The sequence below is a fragment of the Rutidosis leptorrhynchoides genome, chromosome 3, assembly GCF_046630445.1.
Source record: "Rutidosis leptorrhynchoides isolate AG116_Rl617_1_P2 chromosome 3, CSIRO_AGI_Rlap_v1, whole genome shotgun sequence".
In the NCBI taxonomy this organism is placed as follows: Eukaryota; Viridiplantae; Streptophyta; class Magnoliopsida; order Asterales; family Asteraceae; genus Rutidosis; species Rutidosis leptorrhynchoides.
Genome location: NC_092335.1, coordinates 277,309,436 through 277,329,214, shown reverse-complemented (window position 1 = coordinate 277,329,214; position 19,779 = coordinate 277,309,436).

The following is a 19,779-nucleotide window of genomic DNA, read 5'->3' as shown; positions in this document are numbered from 1 at the left end:
CTACTTTGTTAACAATTACACCAATTACCCTTGAATGTAATCTACCCCTGTTTCAACAAGTCTACTAACTATTAATCCAGTTCCGTGTCCGGTAAAATGAACAATTATTGGTATTTATAGATATCCCGCCCACTGTGCCCAGTCAAGCGTATGTGGTTATATATAAATACGTCAAATTATAAGTCTATATATTAAATTAACGAGGTATCATTTACTTAATATAAAACCCATTAATAGCCCATAGTCTAATTTTCACAAGTGTCATTCTTTTGTCCAAACCCCAATTATGGTACAAAGCCCAATTACCCAATCTTAATAATTTAGCCCAACATCATGATTACTTCGGCATTAAATAAGCATAATAATAACTTAGCTACGAGACATTAAATTAAAAATAACATTAACCATAACTTACAGTGATTAAAAATAGCGTAGTGTTACACGGATAGAAATTTGACTTACACCCTTACAACATTCGCTAACATACCCTTATTATTAGAATTAAAATTAAAATTAAAATTAAAATTATAATATATATATATATGTTTACGTATGAAGGAAGAAGAAAAAGATGTGTAATTTTGTCCAAAACTCGCGAACTTTATAGGACCAGAGCTGAAAAAGGAAGCCATGCGATCGCATGGCTTTTGTGCCTCCAGGCCATGCGATCGCATGGGGGTAGGTACCAGCTCACATATTTTTGTTTCTTTGTTTGTCGACGTTTAATATATAATATAATATATATATTAATTTTAAGAATTAATTATATATTATATTATATTCATGTGCATAGTTGACTTGTAATTTTTAGTCCGTTGCGTCGAGCGTTGAGAGTTGACTTTGGTCCCGGTTCCGGATTTTCGAACGTCCTTGCGTACAATTTTATATCTTGTATTTTGCGTTTCGCGTCTTGTACTCTTGTAATTTTGAGACGTTTCTTATCAATAATTGGAACCACTTTGATTGTATTTTGTACTTTCGAGCTTTTTGGTCGTTTGCGTCTTCAATTTGTCGAATCTGTCTTTTGTCTTCACCTTTTATTATTTAAACGAATATCACTTGTAAATAGAACAATTGCAACTAAAAGCTTGTCTTTCTTGAGGGATAATGCTATAAAATATATGTTCGTTTTTAGCATTATCAAATATTCTCACACTTGAGCATTGCTTGTCCTCAAGCAATATAGTCTTGAAATAAAAATACTAGAATCGCTTCTTTATTCTTCACCCTTTGTACATCAGTGATTTCTATACGGCGGTATGAACAATGGTAGTAACGATGTGGTTTACAGTCCCACATGACTATAAAAATTTAGATCCTTAAGGAAATTGGATCTTTATGAAACCATTTGATCTTTTGAAAATTAAATCTAGCTTTTACCCTAGATAAGTTTTCCAGAATAACCCTTCACCGGTGTTTGCAAATTGTTTTTGTGGGTTTTGTGGGTTTCAGATTTGAAAATTTTATCTCAAAACTTCTGGTTTTGTGTCACCCACTTGCTAACCTTGTATTGGGAAAGCAACACGTCCAGTATACTTACTCCGTATATTACCTTTCGGTAAACTACCGTCCGGTTGTAAAGGAAAGCGTTGAACAAGCAACTGTTAAGGCAATGTCCCCTGACATGCTTTTAATTATGGTCTATAACGTGTCAGATGCAATTACTATCCTTGGTAGGAGCAATAGTAAAGCTCACCCTTATAATTTTTCGGTCTGGCACAAGGTCCTGTCTTTGACCATGCTATGCAACCACCGTTCTTACAGTTGACACCCGATTTGGTTCAGGTGACCTTAATGAATTCCAGGTGAATTCCTAGGATTTTATGTTCAATGGTAATGAACGCATTGAAAATGGGTTTTCAGAAAACAAATCGGTTTGTAATTTTGATCAAAATATTTTTTCGTTCAAGGTCGAGTTTAGATATCATCGAATTCCATGAATTTGTAATTCTCAATCTTTAAAAGTCAATCTCTAGGATTGAGTAATATCAGTCTTAAAAGCTGATTTTTGATCTTTTAAGGAGATTATCCTTTCTGGGGGTCTGATTCATTAGTCTTATCCAGCTAATTTGCACGGCGTCCTCCCCATTTTACAAGACAGATCCTCTCATGGTTAGGATAAGTCTGACCACTTGGCGACCCTGTTTGATGCTGAGGTCCGTGGATTTCCTGCTGATTTTAGTGATGACTTTTCTAGATTTTTCGTCAACCTACAGCTGGTCTGGACGACAACTTCATGACCTAAATCAAGAAGCGCGTTTCTTTTTCGGAAGACTTTACTTCCTTTTAATGATGGAATTGATTCATCATGTAGATCCATCTTTCTTTCAAATGTATTACAGTAAATTGGGTAAAACTGTTTAGATTAGTCTAAAGCAAAAGTATCTTCGGTTATTTGTACAAAAATATGTGATATATGTTTTAAATAACTTGGTAAATTTTCCCACACTTGGCTTTTATTTTCCTTTTTATTGTCCTCTATTCCATTTTAAATGAATTCTAACATTTTGGTTTGTTTCTCAATTTATGTCCTTTCCGAGGTAACAATAATTTCGGTGTTAACACCTAGTTTTATCGTTCATAAATATGTATAAACATGATTTTGAGTTCATTTATTTGAATATTTTGAAAAATTTTACTAGAATTGGGTAGTCAGTATATAAGACTAGGGCTGTTCTTTATTATCAGAGAGCACTAGATTCTAATACAACTACTGCGTTACTAGTATTTCTAATGGTAACCAAGTGTATAAATAAAAAAATTTAAAAATTCCGAAAGAATTTAACCCCTTCACACACTTAAGATCTTGCAATGCCCTCATTTGCAAGAAATCAGTAACAATTTAAATTATTGAGGGTGATTAGCGTAGAAAAATGATTAAATTTTACCAAAGTTTCCAAACATATTGGCGTTTGTTTGCTAAATGATAAATGGTGCACATCATTTGTTCATTCCGTCTTGTTGTTACATCACATTTGTTTTTCGTTTTGTCATCAAAAGTACTAGCTTTTGCTGAACTTAATGCCAGTCTTTGAAAATGCGCTGTTTTACCCTGTTTTGTACAATCAACAATATACATACAATACAAATATAAACATGCATGATAATTTAAAATATTAGTACAACATAATAAAAATATTAAATATTACAATAAAAGTATCACAATATCATAAGTTTAAACATAAATAAACAAAAATAATAAAAATTAAAAATCATATAAATTACCAACCGGAACTAAATCAATCTGGATAGGGGTTCCAGTTCATGTCATCGTTCGGGTTCCATGGTTGGTGATAGGTGTACTGGTATGCCTGGTTAGGGTCGTAGAGAGTATAAGGCGGTCTCATCTCGGGCTGGTGTGGAGGATAGTAAGCGGGTCGGGTCGGAACGTAGTGATCCTGAGGTGACAGCCGGCTCATAATCTGACACTGATGATAGTCCCATCTATCATGCTGTCGTTGCCTGGAATGCTCGTAATCATTCCGGGCTTGCCACTGCTCCATCAGTCTAAATCTCTCCGCGTTTGTCATATCTACCTCATCTACACGCTGGTAGACATCAGTCATAGCCTCCCGAATGACATCCCTAATGTCATCTGCTTACTCCATCTCCTCGTCTGATCCTCTTTCTACCTGCGGATGACTACCTACATAGGGTATTGCCTGGTTGCGTCTACTCTTCAATACCTTAGCACCCGCATAAACCCTCAATCCTAAAAGCTCTACCTGTTCCCTACATTCCATAAGTGGACCCCCTTGGTTCTTATCTACACCTAAATACTCTCCAATGAGAGTAACAAAAATACCTCCTCCAATTATCCCCCCTTCCTGTATTTCTTCAACCATCTTAGATAAATAAAAACCAACACAGTAGGGGATATTAACAAAGCCTCTTGGGTCTCGAATACACTTTAGGTAAAATAAATTATGTAAGGTAAATTTTTCCTTGTTGTGACCTCTCTGTGTAATCGAGTTAGCTAAAAATCTATTAATTATACGAAGCTCGGCTCTGTTAATATGTAAGTAGGTATGTGTTCCTCCCTACCCAAAAACATTATAATCTGACATACGCCTCCAGACGGCGTTCGCGTCAAAATTCCTATCTACCCTTTCACCACGATAAATCAAACTTATACAATCGGGTAGTAGTAATTCAGCGGGCGTATATATCTGTAATGCCCTAGCCATGTCCAGCATGGACATCCTGTACATTCTACCGCCAAGTATAAACCTAAGAAAACTTCTATCATCTAATCTATCTACATTTAATGTTATAGTACTCATCAGCTCAACACACCATTCCTTATATACAGGTCTATGAATGGTGAATAAGCGTTCCCAATCAGTAAAAGAAGAACTACCATACCTTTGGATGAAATGCTCCCTAACACGGTCAGCAAGTTGGACCCTTTCCAAAGGACCCCAATCAATTACCCTAGGCACCTCTACATCTTTCATTATTAATTTGAATTTATTACTTTGATATGCTGGGTAATCTCTCCATCGTCTATCGAATCTCAGATTAGGATGCAACGTGTGTTCAGGAATCGTTGGGTATTCTACAGGCGGATGCATCGGAAATACTATGAATTCATTAACAAACTGTAGTGGATCATAATAAGGTACATGTTAATCAGGCTGATGTTGTTGTTCCTGTTGTGGTTCTTGTTCGGGTTCATATTGCATTTCTGGTTCTGGTTCTGGAGCTGGAGCGGGTCGTCTAGATGATGACGATGATGAACCTCCAGTATCGGCTCTCTGCAAAACACATTAAACAAAAAATTTGTGCATCTAAATATGCATTAGTGTTAGCAAAATAACAATTTAAATTAACCACAATAACATGTTAAATCAAAATTAAACTTATACACATTTTCACAAATTTTTTTTTTTTTTTTTTTTACAATTCTACACTTTTTCAAATAAGCACATATGAAAATGTAGACAAAGTTTATAAGCATTTAACTCAAATAACATGTCAAAATAGTCATTACTAACAATTAAACAAGTCTCAAATGGCAATTATATCAAATTAATCAAGTTCATGAATTTTAGACTTAAAAAGTCTACTTTAATCTCCAAAAATCATGTTTAGGATCAAAGTTTGTATCATTTAACTACCTAAACATGTTACACTACTCAATTTAGTAATAATTCATGACAAAAATCGGCCATAACCTGTTTATATAAAAAAGCCCCAAATTGCTCAAGAACACAAACCCTAGATTTCTAAAATTTTTTAAGTTTTTGGCTTCAAATTATGTTAAATAGCATCAATCTAGGTTATACATGCATAAAATACTAACAATTTAACACTAATTACATTAGATTTTAACAAAATTGCATTAGGTAAAATATTGGTAATTATCACAAAAACTAGAGAATTTAAGAGTTTAGGGGTGTAATTTTTACCTTTTTTGATAAACTTCTGAACAATTTCATGATTAGAGCGAAAAATTTGATGAATTACGGTGACTTTTGGCGAATTTTAGAGGTGATTTGGGAGTATTTTCGTGTATATGTGTGTGTTTTGTGGTGTGAAAAACAGCTCGCTGGTTTACTTGTATCTGGCGTGTTTTCCAGGGCCATGCGATCGCATGGCTGCAAAGGCACTACTCCATGCGATCGCATGGAGTCCGGGTACAGTGAATTTTTGGTTTTTTTTTTTTTTTTTTATAAAAACCTTAAAACTTATAAAACATATAATTAATAAAATTTTAAAAATTTGTTTCTTTTTAGGATGAGGGCATTTCGGATCGATGTCCTAGTCCGTCCCTCGACAAAATTTTAAAAATTGTCAATTCAAAGCGCGGTTTTAAAAGTAAAGATTTTTGAGTTTTTTAAATATTTTTGGCATACTTTAGTTCAATAAGATTAAAAATAATGATAATAAAAGTTCTCGTCCCTCCCTTGGGTAGAGCAATTTCGGTTCAATTACCTAGTCTTCAACTCACGACGAATTTTTAGAAATCAATTTTTAACTTAGCGAAATAAACTAAATTTTTGTTTTTAAATTCACACCAAACTTAAATTTAAAATGCATAAAATTAAAAATTCATATTAAAAATTCACACCAAACTTAAATTATATTTTTGTTTTTATATATACAAACTTATATTAAAAATATTAATTTTTCAAATATTTACAATTTTAAATATATTGATTTAAAAATTTACAATATTATTTTAATATTAATTTTATAAACAAAGTAAAAATAAAATTAAAAATCTTTTTGGTCTTTTATCCCACTTTAATCAATCAAATATTATTAAAAACATACGCCCCTCTTTTCGGTAAAGTAATTTCGGTTTCATAACCTAGTTTAACTCATGACGAATTTTTGAAATATTTTGGATTGATTGATTAAAGATATTTATACCTTAAGAATAAACGGTAAATTTCGCAGTGATGTAATAAATTTTTGTATGATATCAATAATTTCGGTTACGCATACCTAATTTTATTGAATACCAATTTAATACTTTATAGCGAACGATTTAGCGTTTATTATCAAAAGGTTAAAAATAAAAATAAAAATAAAAACTGTACATACTTACATGTGAAATATAATTTTTAGTGATATGCTCTAGCCCACTCATAAGGACTAATTGGTTTTCCATAGCTACATAGGTGTAACCTCGAGCATTCAACGTTTTTTCTTCTAAAAATATGAACGGTCCATCTCTGCATAAAGTAACGAATTCGGTATTGGAATATGTCTGATTCGTCGAACATTTTCCTTCGTGTGACCATTTTCCGCATTTGTGACATCTTTCAAGGTGTCGTTCTCTTCTTTTCGCTGCGGATTTTGATTTTCCTTTACCAAACTGTAACTTATTATTTTCGTTCCTGGATTCTTTTCTTACTCCGTCCAATTTACCTCTGATTAATGATACTATTTCACTTGGAAGGGTGTCATTATTACGTTTAGTGATCAAAGTGTGTAGCATTAGACCATGGTTTAGTTTACAGGAAGTCTTCATCTAGTAAAACCTAAAAAAATTAAAAATTCAGAATGGGGGGAGAAGACTAGTTCTTTAGGGTCTGCTAGGGAAAGACCATTCGGGTTCCATTTTCGAGAACTATACGAAAATAGAATATCTAACTCTAACAGAAATACATATTATCCTTAAAAGACTTGATTCTCCCCACACTTAGTTAGCTGTGGTGTTGAAATTGTGATTAACTTCGTTTTCAACTTCCATTGGACTATCTATGTAATGTTTAACTCTGTGACCATTAACTTTAAATTCAATTCCATTTGAATTTATTAATTCTACTGTTCCGTATGGGAAAACTCTTTTGACTATGAATGGTCCAGACCATCTTGATTTCAATTTTCCAGGAAATAGCTTGAATCGTGAATTGAAAAGAAGAACTCTATCTCCTTCTTTAAATTCTTTTGAACTTCTGATTCTTTTATCATGCCATTTCTTCTTTCTTTCTTTATAGATTAACGAATTTTTATATACTTCATGTCTTAATTCTTCTAATTCGTTTAATTGACTTAACCGTAGACGTCCAACTTCATGTAAATCAAGATTACATGTCTTCAAAGCCCAAAATGCTTTGTGTTCAATTTTTATTGGAAGATGACATGTTTTTCTGTAAACGAGTTTAAAAGGTGTGGTTCCAATTGGAGTTTTGTAGGATGTTCTAAAAGCCCAGAGTGCATCCTCCAATTTAATGGACCATTCCTTCGGATTTGATCCTACGATTTTCTCTAGAATACGTTTTAAAGCTCGGTTGGTATTTTCAACTTGTCCACTTGTTTGTGGATGATATGCGGTGGAGATTTTATGAGTTACTCCATATCTTTTGAGAACTTTCTCAAGTTGATTATTACAAAAATGAGTACCCCGATCACTTATTAAAGCTTTTGGTGTTCCGAACCTTGCAAAAAGACGTTTTAAAAAGTTGACTACAACTCATGCATCGTTAGTTGGGAGAGCTTGTGATTCTGCCCATTTAGATACATAATCAATGGCAACGAGAATGTAGAGATTATTATGAGATTTTGGAAATGGACCCATAAAGTCAATACCCCAAATGTCAAATACTTCACATACTTGAATGACATTTTGTGGCATTTCATCACGTTGACTTATTTTTCCGGCCCTTTGACAAGCATCACAGGATTTGCAAAAAATGTGTGCGTCTTTGAAAATTGTAGGCTAATAGAATCCAGCATCGTAAACTTTTCTTGCTGTAAGTTGAGGCCCATAATGCCCTCCTGTTGGTCCTGTGTGACAATGGTTTAAAATTTGACTAGCTTCATCTCCAAATACACATCGGCGTATTATTCCATCGGGACAACTTTTAAACAAATGTGGATCTTCCCAGAAATAGTGTTTTATATCACTAAAGAATTTCTTTCGTTTTTGGTATGATAATCCTTTTTCAAGGAATCCACATACTAAGTAGTTTGCATAGTCTGCAAATCATGGAATTTTATTATAATCTATCTTCAATAGATATTCATCAGAAAAGTTGTCTTGTATGGCCGATTCATTTAGAACTTCTAATTCAGGATTTTCAAGACGAGAAAGATGATCAACTGCGAGATTTTCTGCTCCCTTTTTATCTCGGATTTCAATATCAAACTCTTATAAGAGTAAGATCCAACGGATTAATCGTGGTTTAGTATCTTATTTCGAAAATAGGTATCTAAGAGCAGAATGGTCGGTATAGACCACCGTTTTAGCTAGAACGAGATATGATCGAAATTTGTCAACAGCAAAGACAATATCAAGGAGTTATTTTTCAGTAGTTGTGTAATTTGTTTGTGCTCCTTGTAACGTCTTACTAGCATAATAAATAGGTTGAAATCGTTTTTCAATCCTTTGTCCTAAAACGGCTCCCATTGCAAAATCACTTGCGTCGCACATTAGTTCAAACGGTAGATTCCAATTTGGAGTTATCATGATCGGCGCATTTGTGAGTTTCCCTTTAAGAATATTAAAAGATTTGATACATTCATCTGAAAAGATAAATAGAACATCCTTTTCTAGGAGTTTATTCATAGGAGTGGCAATTTTAGAAAAATCTTTTATGAAACGTCGGTAAAAACCGGCATGCCCTAGAAAACTCCTAACTCCTCTAACATTGGTGGGATGTGGAAGTTTAGCAATTACATCTACTTTAGCTCTATCCCCTTCAATTCCTTCCTTTGAGATTTTATGACCAAGAACGATGCCTTCTTTAACCATGAAATGGTATTTCTCCCAATTAAGTACTAGATTTGATTATTCGCATCTAATAAGCATTCGTTCAAGATTAACTAGACATGATTCAAATGTATCACCGAAAACTGAAAAGTCATCCATGAAAACTTCCATGCATTCTTCTATCATGTCGTGAAAAATCGCCATCATGCACCTTTGAAAGGTTGCAGGGGCGTTGCAAAGTCCAAATGGCATGCGTTTGTAAGCAAAAGTACCATAAGGGCATGTGAACGTGGTTTTCTCTTGGTCCTCGGGTGCTATTGGAATTTGAAAATATCCGAAAAAACCATCAAGAAAACAATAGTAACTATTTCTGGCTAATCTTTCCAACATTTGATCAATAAAAGGTAAGGGAAAGTGATCTTTTCTAGTGGCGTCATTTAATTTTCTATAATCAATACAAACACGCCATCCTGTTACAGTCCTAGTAGGAATAAGCTCATTTTTCTCATTTGTGATGACAGTCATGCCACCCTTCTTAGGCACGCATTGAACTGGGCTTACCCATGGACTATCAGAAATTGGATAAATTAAACCTGCATCAAGTAGTTTAATAATTTCTTTCTTAACAACATCTTGCATATTAGGATTTAATCTTTCATTGGCGTTGCACATACGTTTTATGACCATCTTCCATAAGGATTTTATGTGTGCAATACGAAGGACTTATTCCTTTAATATCATGAATTTTCCATGCAATAGCTGGTTTATAAGCTTTTAGCACAGAAATGAGTTTAGATTTTTCATTTTCAGTAAGAGAAGACGATATAATTACAGGTAATTCATTTTCACCATGTAAATAAGCGTATTCTAAATGGTTTGGAAGTGGCTTTAACTCTAATGTCGGTGGTTCTTCTATCGATGATTTATATCGATATCTGTCTTCGTCTTTTAGCATTTGAATTTCTTCTGTTGTTGGTTCATATCCATTAGCCATAAGTGTAGCTAACATTTCAGTTTCATCAATTGGTTCAGTTCCTTCTCCTAAAGAACATTCTCCTGCTCCTTGTAATTCTGGAAATTCTTCTAATAATTCTGCATGTGATTCTATAGTTTGAATATAATAACATGTATCATCTGCAGATTGCGGTTGTTGCATGCCTCTATCCACAGAAAATGTAACACTCTCGTCCTCTATACTTAGGGTCAGTTTCTTACCAAACACGTCTATTATTGCTTTAGCCGTGTTTAAGAATGGTCTTCCTAATATGAGAGGTCCTCGAGAATCTTCTTCCATGTCCAGAATAACAAAATCTACTGGAAATACTAAAGTACCAACTTTAACTAGCATGTTCTCCATTATCCCTCTAGGATATTTTACTGATCGATCAGCTAGTTATATGCTTATTCGTGTTGGTTTCAATTCTCCAAGGTCTAGTTTAGCGTATAGTGAATACGGCATTAAATTTATACTAGCACCTAAATCTACCAATGCTTCTATTGAACTAAGACTACCCAGAAAACATGGAATTGTGAAACTTCCTGGATCTGATAATTTTTCTGGTATCTTATTCAACAGTACTGCAGAACAATTTGCATTCATAGTAACAGCCGAGAGTTCTTCCATTTTCTTTCTATTTGTGATTAGATCTTTCAGAAATTTAGCATATCTAGGCATTCCTGAAATCACATCAATGAAAGGAAGATTTACATTTATCTGTTTAAACATATCCAAAAATTTGGATTGCTCGGCTTCAAGTGTAACGACCCGGAAAATTTCGACCAAATTTAAACCCTAATCTCTATATGTTTCCGACACGATAAGCAAAAACCCTAATGTTAAGTCTAGAAAGTTTGAAATCTATATTCGAATAATCAATTACCCTTTGACCATGCATGACGATTCACGAACAATTATGTGTATAACTATTAAATGACATATATAGAAATTGCAACATACAAAATTATTGATATTAGTATTGTTTATTAATAATTAATAATATTATTAGTTATTATAATCATTAACAACAATATTATTATTAAAAGATTTAAATTAAAATTATTATAAATAATAATAATAGATATACATATATAAATACAACCACAAATACACCTAATTGGATAGATATATAAACAATCAGTAGTTATGTATTAATAATATAGTTATTTATTAAGTATATAACTAATTACTTATACAAGAGATAGAATCACGATCGTTCAATTAGATGTACACATCAAATCTGTTTATGAAATTGTTTTTGTCCCTTAACTGGTTGCAAACGAATCTAATCAAGGAAATTTATAAAATTCTGTTCCACGTTCTTATCTATATTTTGTAATTATCTGTTTGTTTATTTTTTTTAAACAAATATTCTGCCAACCTTTTTCCTAGTTAAATTCACGATATATTTCTGTTATCTCACTTCCTCTTCATCATTAATTATTAATCCCACACACCCTTCTATCAACCTTTCTTTCTTGTTGACTAATAAACAAACCCTCAAAACCCATTAAACCGTATAACCCTTTGTTAGAGTTCTTCCCTCCCGTTTCCGTTAACAACAATCATCATCATCCAACGTCAAACTATTTTCGTTTATGATTATGTCCGAGAACAAACCCACCAAAATCACTAATCATCACCTTCAACTATCGAATGACTTGCTGTAAAGTTCTTACTTCTATTCTTGTTTATGATCAAAAACTAAACAAAACTTTGCAACCCTTGTTCTTGGTGACTATTGCAACAACCGGCTACCACCTTGATCACTCTCGGTCACCCCTACAACCGCCTCCATCACCACCTCCGGTTTCCATAACCACCTTGCACCACCACTATGAACCACAATCATTTGTGTTCTAATTTAACCGCCACGATCATCACAAAACCACCATTTTCGTTTACTCACCACCATCACCGAGGCTTTACAGCCGTTAACCACTACAAGCCACCTCCACTTCCATCAAACCACCATCACCTCCCTACCTATATGAAAACCGAACACCTATTTATTTCATTTCTTTTCTATCGTGAAAACCACCACCATCACAACTATCTCGCCTCTCATCACCTCCATCACCGAGACCCATTCAATAACACACCCTTGTGTCGATCACCCTATATCCTCACACCCATATATTGTTACAAGCACTATCGTCAACCGGCCCTTGTTTTCATAAAGATCAAACCATAACAAACAATCACTCGTCAACAAACCACCATGTGATCACCACTTCAACCTCACAACCGTAACCCTTACTTCTCTCTCTCTATCGGCCATCTTCTTCTCTCTCTAAGAACCTTTGATTCATGATCACCACAAACCCACTCGCTACCATCACAACCTCTCTATCTCCATCTTCTCCTTCTACAACCCGTTACCACCACCATTCATAAAAACCGACACCTCCTGCGCCATCATCATATATTTTACTGATACCTGCTACTGATATAACGATATTGTAAGGTTTTGTTAACAGAGAGCTTCACAAAATAATTTTAGTTATACTACCTATTGCTTTTGCTTTCTGTTGTGCGATGATGAGGACTAGGATAATCAAATGATGATTGAGGACTGATTGCACGTTTTTTTTTTCTTTCCTTTATCATTGTGGCCGACAACTTTTAATAGGATAACACACGTACTCCTCTTGATGAAAGAAACGTTTGATACAGAAAAATCAATTTGGGCCGATTAGGTTCTAGTTGGATTGATATTAAGGAATAAATTGTTGGACCGTAAATACTTGGGCCAGCTAATTTATTTTGAGCCTACTAGTGTGATGACTTCTTGGTCTTGAACGATACCAGAAACCTGCTGTAGGAGGTCGACTACTACCATCATATTTTCGTATCGTTCGCTTCTGTTGACAATGGTATTGATAATTAAGAAGATAGGTTATTACTAATGTTGATATTGATTATGTTAATGGATGTGATGCGAAGTAGAACAAGGAATCCTGATTGATTGATGATGATAACAATTGTGATATTAAGAATGATGATGATAATTAGATAACGATAAAATATGATGCATAATGAAGATCGCGAGTAGAGATGATGATAGATGGAAATTCACGATAATGATAATGGAGATTAGATGATGATTAGGTCATGATAATGGGGATAACAGTTTACGGGTTATAAAAATATGGGGAGAGGTTTAATCAGAAATACAGCAGATAGAGAAACGGTTTAGGGCGTTAGCGGGCAAGCGAGGGGTCACGGGTTCGAGTCCTGGCTTGGACACTTTAATTCCTTTTTAGCATTTTAAGGTAGTTTTTGATAAAACTATTATTATTATTATTATTATTATTATTATTATTATTATTATTATTATTATTATTATTATTAAAAGAACTATTAAAAGTATTAATAGAATTATTATCATTAGTAAAATTATCAAAGGTATCAATTTTTTTAAAATCATTAATTTTAGAATTATTATTATTATTATACATTATTATTAACATTTTTTTTTTAACTTAAAAGTTATCATTATATTACTAAAATTAAAAAAATATTATTTTAATTATATTATCATCATTTTTATTAAAATATCATTACAACTAAGGTTTAACATTTTTATTAAAGTTATCAATATTACTAAAATTATCATTTAAGATTATTATTATTAACATTATTATTATTTTTATATTAACAATTACAAATTAAATATAAGATATATAATTTAAAATATAATGTATAAATTTGTTCAATTACAATTATGTATATTAATATATATAAATGATATAGGTTCGTGAATCCGAGGCCAACCCTATACTTGTTCAATGCCGTTCTATGTATTTTTACTACAAAATACATTAGGTGAGTATATAGTTCCCTTTTAAACTTTAAATATTTTTGGGCTGAGTATACGTGCGCTGTTTTTATAAATGATTTACGTTATGGACACAAGTAACTGAAAAATATATTTTACGTTGAGTTGTACCACTGGCATACTTCCCTGTAGCTTGGTAACTAATATTTACAGCGGTATTGTAAACGCGAATCCTGTTGATAGATCTATCGGGCCTGACAACCCCAACCGGACTGGACGACCAGTATTCAACGGTTGCACAGTACTTCGTTTCGTGACTACACTTGGTACAGTGTAGTAAGATTTCATAATAAAGGGAATATGCGACGTGATTAAATGTTAAGTATGGTTACCAAGTGCTCAACCACTTAGAATTTTTTTTATTAAAATGTTTACATATGAAATCTTGTGGTCCATAGTTATAACGCTGCTAGCATCAAACCTATATATCTCACCAACTTTATGTTGACTTTTTAAAGCATGTTATTCTCAGGTACGAATTAAGTCTTCCGCTGTGCATAAGCTCATGTTAAGGACATTACTTGGATTCGATCATCGCAATGGAACCAAATGTTGAAGACTTCGTCCGGGAGGATAAGGTCGAGGTCTTTACAGGTGGTATCAGAGCGTTGGTCTTAGCGAACCAGGTCTTGCATTAGTGTGTCTGACTAGTAGATGTTAGGATACATTAATGAGTCTGGACTTTGACCGTGTCTACCTGTCAAAAAGTTTTGCTTATCATTTCTAGTCGGAAACCATCTGCTTATCATCCTTAGGGAATTGCCTGCTTATCATTCTTTAGTCTAGACACGTCTTACTGCATTTAGTGCATCGATAGTGTGTAGACAAAAATTCATATCTTAGCGCATCTGTAGACTTGCTTGTCATATGCCGTAGGTTTCTCTGTAGGCTACTAAATCTTTAGTATTATATATAGATATTCTATGAAGTTAGAATATCATCCTATATTCGAAAATCATTCCCATCGAAGATCCTTCTCATTCATCAAATTTCCCTCTTGGCGATGAACCTGAAAGCACCTACCAGTGAATATGTTCGAGAAACCATTTACCCTCTCACTTCTAGAATATTCCGTCACGATTATATAATATCCTATATTTTGAATCTTACTCACCCGCTCGTTTCAATCGTCAATCATCCCGACATAATATAAGAAGTTAATGAACTACATACTCGAGTAATGGCTTTGGAGAATCTGGTGCGGAGGTTACAAACACCAGCAGCAGCACCAGCAGCATAATCCGTACCACCATCATCAACGCCGACAGTACCCTTATCACCCCCAACCACAACCACGTCGTAAACCTCAACATCACGATCTATATCTCGGATATCAACATCACACGCCTCAATATCATCATCTGTACTTCAAGTATAATCCTCGTTCTATATATCATTTTACATCGATTACCTTCGCTTTATGTAACGTTCTACCTCATATATCTTCGTTCGACATGGTGATTATGAAATCTCTAATGTTTTAGAGATCATGTGATCCAGTATTAACGATAAATCAAATGAGTTTAATATCTTGTTGACTCATTAAATCCATGATTACATCCGATGAAAATATATATGCAAGTATATTTTCATAAAAATTGTAATTAAAAATTCTTTCGTACAAACTGTTAATGATGAAAATATTTTAACGGGTGGATAGAACCCGAGGAATATTTAGAATTCACATTAATAAGTTACACTGTACATTCTTCGAATCTGATTCAACGATCATTTACTATCCTACTTACAATTATCGATATACGTATTCGTTCACCACAGAATAACCATTTCAATTCAAATTTCATATTTGAATTTTGACTTATCATAAATCAACAAGTGGCATAACGAAGAAAACATTGGACAAAAATAAAAAGTGTTAGAAACAAACGAATTAATTAATTGGAATTGTGATAGGATTTCACGCTAACTGTTCCGGCTAACTATTCCCAGCTAACTGATTAACATTTAATTTATCGCAATTTACATTCTCGCAATTTTATTTATTGTCATTTAATTTCTGTTATTTACTTTTACGCACTTTAAAAGGGACACATATGCAAGGTTTCGACTTATCATATCGACCCATCTATATATATATTTCGGAACAACCATAGACACTCTATATGTGAAGGTGGGAGTTGGCTATACAGGGTCGGAGTTGATTCCAAAATATATATATACTTTGAGTTGTGATCGACACCGAGACCGGTACACGGGTCATGATACGTATTAATTATGTATATTAAACTATATATGAATATATTGAACTGTTGAACTATTGGACTATTGGACAATCGCACTATTAGACTGCCAACTTTGGGACAATTAAAATGAATTAAAATGTTGATTATAACATATGAAATTAAACAATTCTTCAAGTTTGCCACTTGATTCTATCTTAAACCTCATTCGAATCTTGACAATTACAATTCGCATTCACAATTTTCATGATTCTTGAAAACACTTCGATCGGAAAGATGAACCAACCGCACTTCATCTACGGAAGAAAGGATTTATGCACCTGAAAAACTTTCGAATTCAAAATCATAGTTTAACACATATTCGTGTTGAACCCTTTACCATTTATTAGCAAAAACAACCTTATGACTCCTTTTCAAAGTAGCTAATTTTGTTACAGCTCCACTTCGACTTCTCAGAAAGACTAGCCTTATTATAATTTCGATATATATACATCCTTTCGCCGTCGTTATTAGAGAATCTTTTATATTTCACAACATCATCAGCAGACGTACCAGCAGCTCGTCATCCCTTGGGCGGAATCAACAATCGGTATTTTGAAAAGCTCGCAGAACTTCTATAGTTATACCTATAACATCTATCTCTAAGAATTTCATACTCCGAATGTGAAGTTTCTGAAAAACACCCTGAACTGCGAACTAGTTCTCGAAATGCTGATGAAGCAGCAAAAACTGTAAACGACTTTAACAGTCAAAAGTTTGACTTCAAAGGAACCAAATGATTCAGTGTCTGCTGAAACCGTTAGTAAGAACCCTACTCATTATTCTAAACCTTTCCAGACGATATTCTTCATCATCATCCTGCGATATTATAAATTCCAAGATATTATCGTATCTTTCATTAAAAATATCTTCAAAGTATTCTCGTCCGATATTAATTATCTTTCCACACTATCTGCGTTATAACATAAAGGAAACTGTGTTAGTTTCTAAATTCTAAAACTTTCGAGTTTAAAATAGGAATGTTCTGAAGCAGTGTTGGGAATTGATACATGAATTAGTATAATATAATGAAACTTGATCAACTTCATTATATTACAGTAAGTCATGTTAAGTTTTTAATGAAATGTGATGATTCACAGTACCATCATCATGTGCCATGTTACACGGCTTTACATTCTATCCAATCTCCAAACATATCAAGAACATATCATCTTGATAGTTCTATCTTTCTGGATATTCTGGTAATTTGACAAATCAAAATCGTGCCATTTCCATTTCTTTCTAAGAGCATCAGTTATGTTCATTCCAAATTTTATACCTACAAATTCCGGACCATTGCTCGCTTGACTTGAGGACGGGAAGAAGAAACAAAAGGGACAAGGCCCCGAAATAGAAATTAGGACAAAAATCGCAGCAAATAGGAGGAGATATTAACTATGGATGACAATGATTATAGAAAACAGAAGTAGAGACATTGAAATATAATTGAAGATATAAAACCCAATAGCAACCCTGAAACTACAAACCGTGCATATCAATACGTATTGCCACGTAAAGACATGGGAGAATTAATAACACTATAATCCCAAGAAAATAGTAGAAGTAAATAGATTCTTCTGGGGGTAAATGAAAAAGAAGAATGACAGATGTGAAAATTAAGAGTATACCAAGGATCAGAATGGGATGGAGCATTTTAAAGAATACTCTAAGGTATAATAGAGGAAGAAAGGATAGAAAATGGGAGGTATGGAAGTAAGAAAAAGAAGGAAGTGGGTTTATATTGAAATATCCGACAAAGAAATCGAAACAGATTGCCGCATTAAATCAAAGAAGATCCTGATCGCCGAAGAACCAAATCTTATTACGTAAGATTTTCTTTAAATCCCTTAAATACTGGAAATCAATCCTAATCACGTCAACGGTTAAAACAATTCCATATTCACTCATTTCATTCTTTTGTGATAGCTTCACTCGTGCGCTTCACATGATCGAATCGTTCTATCCATATCTTCCAATAGTGATAAAACTCTATTATTATCTCATATTCGACATGAAAACATTCCTATTGTTAATTATGACAACCTCTACCAAATTTCAGGGACGAAATTTCTTTAACGGGTGGGTACTGTAACGACCCGGAAAATTTCGACCAAATTTAAACCCTAATCTCTATATGTTTCCGACACGATAAGCAAAAACCCTAATGTTAAGTCTAGAAAGTTTGAAATCTATATTCGAATAATCAATTACCCTTTGACCATGCATGACGATTCACGAACAATTATGTGTATAACTATTAAATGACATATATAGAAATTGCAACATACAAAATTATTGATATTAGTATTGTTTATTAATAATTAATAATATTATTAGTTATTATAATCATTAACAACAATATTATTATTAAAAGATTTAAATTAAAATTATTATAAATAATAATAATAGATATACATATATAAATACAACCACAAATACACCTAATTGGATAGATATATAAACAATCAGTAGTTATGTATTAATAATATAGTTATTTATTAAGTATATAACTAATTACTTATACAAGAGATAGAATCACGATCGTTCAATTAGATGTACACATCAAATCTGTTTATGAAATTGTTTTTGTCCCTTAACTGGTTGCAAACGAATCTAATCAAGGAAATTTATAAAATTCTGTTCCACGTTCTTATCTATATTTTGTAATTATCTGTTTGTTTATTTTTTTTTAAACAAATATTCTGCCAACCTTTTTCCTAGTTAAATTCACGATATATTTCTGTTATCTCACTTCCTCTTCATCATTAATTATTAATCCCACACACCCTTCTATCAACCTTTCTTTCTTGTTGACTAATAAACAAACCCTCAAAACCCATTAAACCGTATAACCCTTTGTTAGAGTTCTTCCCTTCTCGTTTCCGTTAACAACAATCATCATCATCCAACGTCAAACTATTTTCGTTTATGATTATGTCCGAGAACAAACCCACCAAAATCACTAATCATCACCTTCAACTATCGAATGACTTGCTGTAAAGTTCTTACTTCTATTCTTGTTTATGATCAAAAACTAAACAAAACTTTGCAACCCTTGTTCTTGGTGACTATTGCAACAACCGGCTACCACCTTGATCACTCTCGGTCACCCCTACAACCGCCTCCATCACCACCTCCGGTTTCCATAACCACCTTGCACCACCACTATGAACCACAATCATTTGTGTTCTAATTTAACCGCCACGATCATCACAAAACCACCATTTTCGTTTACTCACCACCATCACCGAGGCTTTACAGCCGTTAACCACTACAAGCCACCTCCACTTCCATCAAACCACCATCACCTCCCTACCTATATGAAAACCGAACACCTATTTATTTCATTTCTTTTCTATCGTGAAAACCACCACCATCACAACTATCTCGCCTCTCATCACCTCCATCACCGAGACCCATTCAATAACACACCCTTGTGTCGATCACCCTATATCCTCACACCCATATATTGTTACAAGCACTATCGTCAACCGGCCCTTGTTTTCATAAAGATCAAACCATAACAAACAATCAC